The 7455-nt window shown below is 43.6% G+C and overlaps 1 long non-coding RNA gene across 1 annotated transcript; it reads left to right on the top strand.

The window, feature by feature from the left end:
• Positions 1 to 3843: 3843 nt before the first annotated feature.
• Positions 3844 to 7064, top strand: LOC109300193. The gene is made up of 3 exons (XR_002098156.1): positions 3844 to 3983; positions 4953 to 6496; positions 6870 to 7064. It is a non-coding gene; the product is annotated as an uncharacterized LOC109300193 (long non-coding RNA).
• Positions 7065 to 7455: the final 391 nt, after the last annotated feature.

Genomic DNA, 7455 nt, shown 5'->3' with positions numbered 1-7455 from the left:
CTCCAATTAATATGTAATGATATTACGGAAAGCGGAGCAGCTTCAAAAGGAGAGATTTAGAGAGGCCAACTCTGAAAATATTGGCTAACCCAGGCTTTAGGAGAGCTTCAGGAAAAGGAAAGACCTGGGTTTGAATGCAGTCAGGCAGAGGTGGGCCTCTGGGTCTCCACTATCCCAGAAGAAAGTTCTAACCCCTGGGCTACAAGGAGGGCACCTCGTCTGTTTGACCAGCGAGGATTTTTCAGTGACTCTAATACTGTGTGTGTCAGTCAGCTCTAGACAAAGAAGAAATTACTTTCTTTTCCTCGTGCAAAAATGCATTTCTGATAAAGTACTATTTAACTGGAAACCAATTCAGGTATAAAGGGAAAGGAAGCACAGCCTAACAATTAACTTATCCTTCTGCTTCCTCTGGAATTTTATTGCTTTTGCAAACAAAGAAAATAAAAGAACAGTTAAGATCTCCAAGGCGTTGGCAGTGACTGTGTAGGGGAAAGACCCAAAGACAAACACATCTGCAAGAAGAAGGCAGTGAGCCAAACCACCAGATGGTCTGAAATGATAAATCCATAAGTCTATTTTTCAGGTGCTAAATACAAACCAGCAGGAACAATAGAGTTCTTATTAGTGGAGATACAGACACAGACCTTGTGAAGGTAAAGTCCCCAGGGACCTGGATGACCATATTGCAGGGTGATCAAATGTTAACACAGCAACTTTATAGATGACTATTATTCTCCTTTTCTTTCAGACACATCTCCTAGTACTCACTCTTAGTGCCTCACAATCATCCAAGATGTGTTTCTCGCATCTCCCTTGTCCCACAAGGAAGCAGACAATTGCCCTACATCTATACTTAGTGGTAGATGGCATAAACTTAGACCTATGTTTATTCAGCACCTCACTGGCTCCATATGCCTGCTGTCTCCAGAAGGGAAGATCAAATGGCAGCTCAAGCCCAGTTGTAAAGATGAGCAAACATGCTGCAATATATTTCTCTCTTGCACTATTGTCTATTTACAGAATAAGAGAGCTGCTGGGAGTCCCCAACACAGGAGTAAAATGGACTGGACCTCTATGATGGCATGGTTTTTGTCTGGATTCTCTCTTCCCTGTGTCAATTGGCTGCTTGCTTCAAGCTCGTTCACTTCCTTTCCTCATAGTCTGTCTGCAGACCTGACACACTTGCCTTCCTTTTCTCCACTGCCTACCTTTCTTCCCTTCACTGTGCCCTCTCCTTCACTCTTCAGTATTCTCTCCGAACAAACTCCATCTACTCCCCAGCTGTAAAAGAAAGGGGTTAATGTTATTTAACTAAAGTGTTGCTTACTGCTTGTGGGCGCTGACAGAAGTTATATTTGTCATGCAATCAGCCCCTTGAAAGCACTCTACAGCTGTGCCCTGACAGAAGTATGGCTGCAGAGCATTTTAAAAGTGCCTGTTTGTGTGACAAATTGACCATCATTTAATGAGGGTTCAGATGAAGGCACTCCAAAGCAGAGCACCTTCATTAACTTCTGTTTGTCCCTGTGTGTGAGCAAGGCTGGGCTGATGCAGCACAGCCCTGCTCCTCCTGATGTTTGCAGGATGGGAGGGAGGGAAAGCAAGGGAGGGAGCTCTGGGGTTTGCCCAGCCTGCACTGGAGTTGAGGGGAGGATGGGTGGATTGGAGCCCCCTGAGATGGGGAGCGCCAATCAACCCACCATCCCAGCACAGGCTGGGCAAACCCCAGACCAGAGGTCCCTCCCTTGCCTTCTCCCTCTCCCATCCTGCAGACTTCATAGGAACTGGGAATGGAAAGCGGGGTGGGGGGAGGCTGCAGATAGACAGCCTCTCTCTACTGAACTGGCTCTAAAGTGAAGCTTGATCCTCTCCTTCCCAGCTAAACAGCAAACATCTGTTGGGTTGTGGGGGGCGGGAAGGGGTTGCTGTAATTCATGGCTGTTTCTGTGAAGTGCTATGAGTTATAGTGGGGAGCTGCATGTCTGTCAGTGCCCACACTGCAACCACTTGCTCCACCTTGTTCCTGTCTTGTCTATTAATCTGCGAGCTCCTCAGAGAAGGGACCACATGTCTGGTTAGTTCCTGATATAATAGAGCTCCTTTCTCCAGTCCCAAATTGCTGCCATAATCAATCAGAAAACATTCCAAAGGCCAAGAAATGGGCAAGATGGTGTTTTGTATCCAACTAGAAGTTTTCAAATCTAGCTGCTATGATAAAAACATAATTTCTTTTCAAACAAATTACAGAATATGGATCGACAATGACTGTCTAATTGCATTGCTATCCTTCTAAGTAACATAAATTCACAAGTTTCTTATATTGGATCCTATAATAAGTGGTTAACAGCAGCAGATTAATTCACTACTTCCATTTATTAACTAAACAGTGTAGGGTCATAGGACTGGAAGGGACCTCTTAAGCCCTCCAGTGCAGTTCCTTGTACCAAGGCATTTGTCCAAAGGATCCACAAGACGCTTCACTGTGACCCCTCTCAAACACCACACCCACAAAGCACCCTACAAGAGATAAAACTCTACAATGTGCCACAGGTAAAAAGTAAGGGAGAAATCAGATCACCAATATCCTGCCACAGCAATGGGTAGAAATTTTGGGGGTTAATGTGTCATCAGATGATCCCAGGAAGAGAAGCATGCCTATGATCCTTGCCAAACTGAACACGGGAAAAGTTTCCTCCCTGGTTCCAAATCCAGTGATGGGTTCGACCTCAAGTGCATGAGCAGCACTTTTCAGCTGGATTCCCAAGAGCTTCCTAAATAACAGGAGGAATACCAGAGCATTGCAGCCCTCTCATCTCTAGCTGTGGTCACAAGCTCCTGCTCTTCCATGCTCCACAAAAACCTTTAGTGCATCGCAGAGCAATAAAAATATGCCTTTTAGAAACTAATCATTCCCCAAAGCACGCATAACTAAAGAGATCTCTGTTATCCATTTCTTTTGCTTTAACATGTTTTGAGACTTTCCTCAGCTATTATCAGCTTCAACTCTAAATTACATGGAGGCCCTTTACAGGCAAGAAACTGTGTGTTGCAAAAACATCCTGCACCCCTCTAACCATGCTGTGTTACATGAACAGCTGGTTAAAATATTTCCAGTAGAGTGCTTTTCTATCAGAAACAACCCATTCACAGAAATGGAAATGTATTGTGAAAACACACTTATTTCAGTGACATTTTATTTAAAAAACTGACCCCCTATATAGCTGGCTGACTGTGTTTCAGACTTCCAAATGTTGAATTAAAAGGAAAAACTGGAAAACATTTAAGAACAAGGTGGTTCAAATTCCTTTCCCTCTCCAAGGTTCTTTGGGTAAATCTGATATCTTTTACTAGACCAACTAATTGAGTTGGTCTAATAAAAGGTATCAGATATACCCAAAGAACCTTGTCTGCCCATGTCCTTAGACTAACATGTCTACAACCTATTCACCTGTTTCCCGCTCCGATACTTTCTGCTCTTTGAAGGACAGAGCTATTTCCCCTCTTTGCAGATCTTGGTTGTCCTAATGGGAACTTTAAACCATTTTTTCCTGTGAGGATTTTCAGCGGCACGGTGAAGAGCAGCCAGTGATGTATCCTGCTACACTCATGCTCAGACAACTATATAGGCCTGATGTAAGGCTTGCAGTGGGAACTCTCCCCTGGGGCTGAGGAAGCCAGGGTTCAATCTGCAGTGAAGATACACACTCAGTGCAGCCACAAAGGCTGACAGTCTCCAGCTATCCTCGGAGGTGCTACAGTCAGGCTCTGAACCCAGAGAGCAGCAGTCACAACAAATACTCCCCTCTAAACACAACGTTTGAGAAGGCGGGACACTGAGTTTCCATGCTTTCAGTCATTGATTCAGTCTTTTTTTTCTTCCCTATTCTGTTACATTTTATTTTTCTCTTTTTTGTACTTGAACCATCATTTCTAGAGTGCAATGGAGGAGGCAGACTGGCTGCTGGCTCACCATTGAAAAAGTAACTGGATTTACTTGCTGATACTGAGAGAGCCTGGGGTGTTGGTTTGCCCCAGAACAGTGGTGCTCTAGTGGTTAAAAGACTGCAGTAGTCCTTAGGGGGCCTGGGCTCTTCCCTCTGCCATGGGCTGCCTGCAAAAGCTCAGACAAAGGATTTAATCTCTTTGCTAAACTTCTCTCTCTGTAAAATGGGTCTAATGCTGCTTCTTCTCATTCACTGTCTGCCCTATTTAGACTGTAAACTTGCAGAGACATGGGCTGCCTGTCACTAACTACTTATGCAGTGGGCTGGGACAAATCTCTGTTATGGCTTTGAGGAGATGTTGCAACACTCATACATAATAATTGTCTTATGGTTCAGACCCAGGGCTGGGACTCAAGAAGTCTGGGTTTAGCTGATCAGTGCCTCTGGCAGGAGGATGACAAGTATCCAAATCGTATCTCCTCTTTGTACCCCCTTCAGGGTACTGATGCTTGCTCTTATTTGCTTACGTCCAGTTAATTTCAGATTCACCTTTTCTATCAGTTTTTAATTAAGGCTTTTCAGTTCAGAGGGTCAGGTTGGTATAAGGAAAGACTCTAGGGCTGGATCTACAGCTGGGATAAATCTGCTCCATAGATTTGAGTGAAAATACATCAATTTGCACCAGTTGGGGATGTAGCTCCTTATGTCAATAATTGTTAATCCTGTACCAAGGATGATAACAGCAGGCTTCTATGTGGCAAAAAGTAAATATTGATCTGTTTGCTTGGAAATCCAGATTAGGCTTTGTCCATAGGTAAACATTCCCTGCTAGTGAATATAGAAGAGGGTGATATTTTCGCATAAGGCAGAAAAACTGAATGAAAAGATAAATCACTTTCAAACCTAGTGAGATTTTAATCAAGGAGGCTTCAAACTTGAGGGAAATGGAAGCATCTGGGGGCTTTGAAGTCACTGTTGTTGTAATGTAATCACTTTGTTGGACAGGAAAACACAAGCCACTTGGAAATGAAGACCTGCACTGATTGGTGCCAGTCATCTTCTTGACCTGGGAGGAAATGGTCCCAGAGACAATTTCAAACTTTTGTATTCTGGGGTGCTGGCAATCATGCTGTTCAAAGCAGCTGCACATCATATTTTCAAGTTGTCGGAGCTGTGCTCCTAATTAAAAATCTGCTCTATTATGTAGATGTCCCTATCATACCCTAGATGCTTTCCCCACAGAAATAAAGATTCAGGACCAGGTTCTCCTCCCTTCTGCAAGCCCTAGTCTTGCTCTTCTACCAGCAACCAACTGTAAATGCACTGAATCTCCCCTGGGGAGGATTCCTGTGGTGTGCAGCACCTATTGCAACTATAATGCAGTGTCTATGTCAGCTGTCTCCTATTCCAATCTGCAAAAGACAGCATGAAGCCAAGCAGCGCTGGGAGAGTTGTGGCTTCCCTACTGAAGTGCCACCACTTTACCTGGCAGTAAGCCGTGGCCAGGCCAACAGACTGCACACGTGGTGGGGAAGAGACCTTTTGGGCCAAGGGATTTGATTGCAAAGTCCCATCCATGGGGTCTTTCATGTCCCCACACAGCAGTTTCAGCTAATTAGACTCTATTGCAACATTGAGGGGTTGCCAAAGGCTAAATGGGGAAGAGACACCTCTGGAATTTGTTGAAGAGGAGTAAAATCTGCCCACATCAGGGCTGCACACTGTTTGGGGTTTGAGCCCTTCTCTCCATTTCTCATTTGTGTCCTTCCCATATGGTCTCTTTCTTTTCTCTGCCCCAGAGTTTTCTGCCTCACTTCCAGAGGAAGGATCTCCCTTTGTACTTTCACATGTTAGGGACACTGGAGTGGAAAACCTCTCAGGCTGGCAGCACGGTTGCTGCTGAGCAGACAGGGCATTTCCATCCCTTTCATCAGAAATCCCCACACATGCCCGCAGGGCTGAGTTAATCCACCTGACAGGGAGGAAAGGTCTAGTGAGGATTTGGAGTCTCAGTTGCAGGGAATACAAATCGTTCAAATGTGCATCTATGCCACTAAGCTATCACCTCCGGCTATTCATAGCATGTAGAAGGGACTGTTAGACACATACTTTGTCTGCCAGAGAAGCAGTCTGTGGTTTTTAGGATTCAGCTCTTTATTTCCTTTTAGCTCATGTCCTTAACTGCCACTGTGCTGGGCCCAAGATCACTGCTGAGGATTATACCCCAACCACGCACTCCTGCTCAGCACCCACCCCAGGCAAGCAACGCTCCCCACTGTCCATCTTGCAGAATAATAGCTATGATATATCTGGATTGTAGCAAGACCCCTGATACCTACAGCCCTTGAGTACCTCATGTCTCATTGTCGTCTTCTACCCTCTTGTCTGTCTGTCTGTATCCGTCTGTAGTATTTTATCTTACTGAACTCTTTGAGGTATGGACCATTTTTCCCTTCTGTGTTTGTACAGCATGTAGAAAAATGGAGTTCTAGTCCAGGAGAGGAGCTACACAGCTTCACCATAATACAAACAGCTAAAAATATTAACAGGTATTAATATTCACTGGAAATAAGTAATATATATAATTTAAAATATATAATATATATTATATATGTATACATTAGCAATAGACTAATATAAGCAAAGGACTGTGTCTTCCACCATTACATGCAGAGGTGATGCTAATCTCTCCTGTGTAGATTATCTCTCTGTATTAATTTGTTCTCAGTCACTAAAAACACATATTATTTTACAGGTTCACGTTAGAAAGGTTAACAGAGAGACTGCACACTGACAGTTATTTCACTGCCTAGAAATAATTCATTAGGCTGCAATAAGTAATCAGAGTGGAAGACTCCATGTAACAACAGTACCTAGAAACACTGACTGCTCAGAAGCTAATACAATCATTTTTGCTTTCAGCAATTCAATTTTTCCTAACCCTTCTCTGGATGAACTTTGCCTTGAATAAACAGCAACATCTGGAATTCAGCAAAATACGCTGTGAAGGGAATAATATGTCGAAAGCAGTTTTGTTGAAAAGGACAAACCCATTTATTACTTGAACCAAACATTACAATTGCTAAATGTCAGATTAAATAAAAAATATCGAATTCACGGCGTGTCTTTTTTGTCCTTGCCAACTCCGTGTGTGGAGATAACAGTCTCCTGGTTTTTATTTTCTTTCCATGGTTTTTTATTTTTGATGAAAGCCAAATAAAATGGAATATCTTGCTACTTACTGATACTTATGATCAGTTCAGTTTCCTAGTTCAGTTTCCTAGAAAGTGAGATCTGGGGGAAAGTGCTTCCCTGTTCAGTTTACAGCCTTGTCAAGTAGTGTAACAGTCAGACATGCCAATGTTTCATAGCCAAACTGGGTTCCCATTCTACAGACTCTCACCCGTATGGCACTGGACCCTGCGTCTGCTAAAGTCAAATGACAAAGTTCCCAGTAGCTTTAAGGGGCCTTCCTTCATGTCCTTGCCTGCAGAGATTACTTGTTATG

Source organism: Gavialis gangeticus, unplaced genomic scaffold (genome assembly GCF_001723915.1).
Source record: "Gavialis gangeticus isolate Ggan-Ray unplaced genomic scaffold, GavGan_comp1, whole genome shotgun sequence".
Taxonomy (NCBI): Eukaryota; Metazoa; Chordata; order Crocodylia; family Gavialidae; genus Gavialis; species Gavialis gangeticus.
The sequence above is the reverse complement of the archived record's forward strand: the minus strand, read 5'-3'. Positions and strand labels throughout refer to the sequence as shown.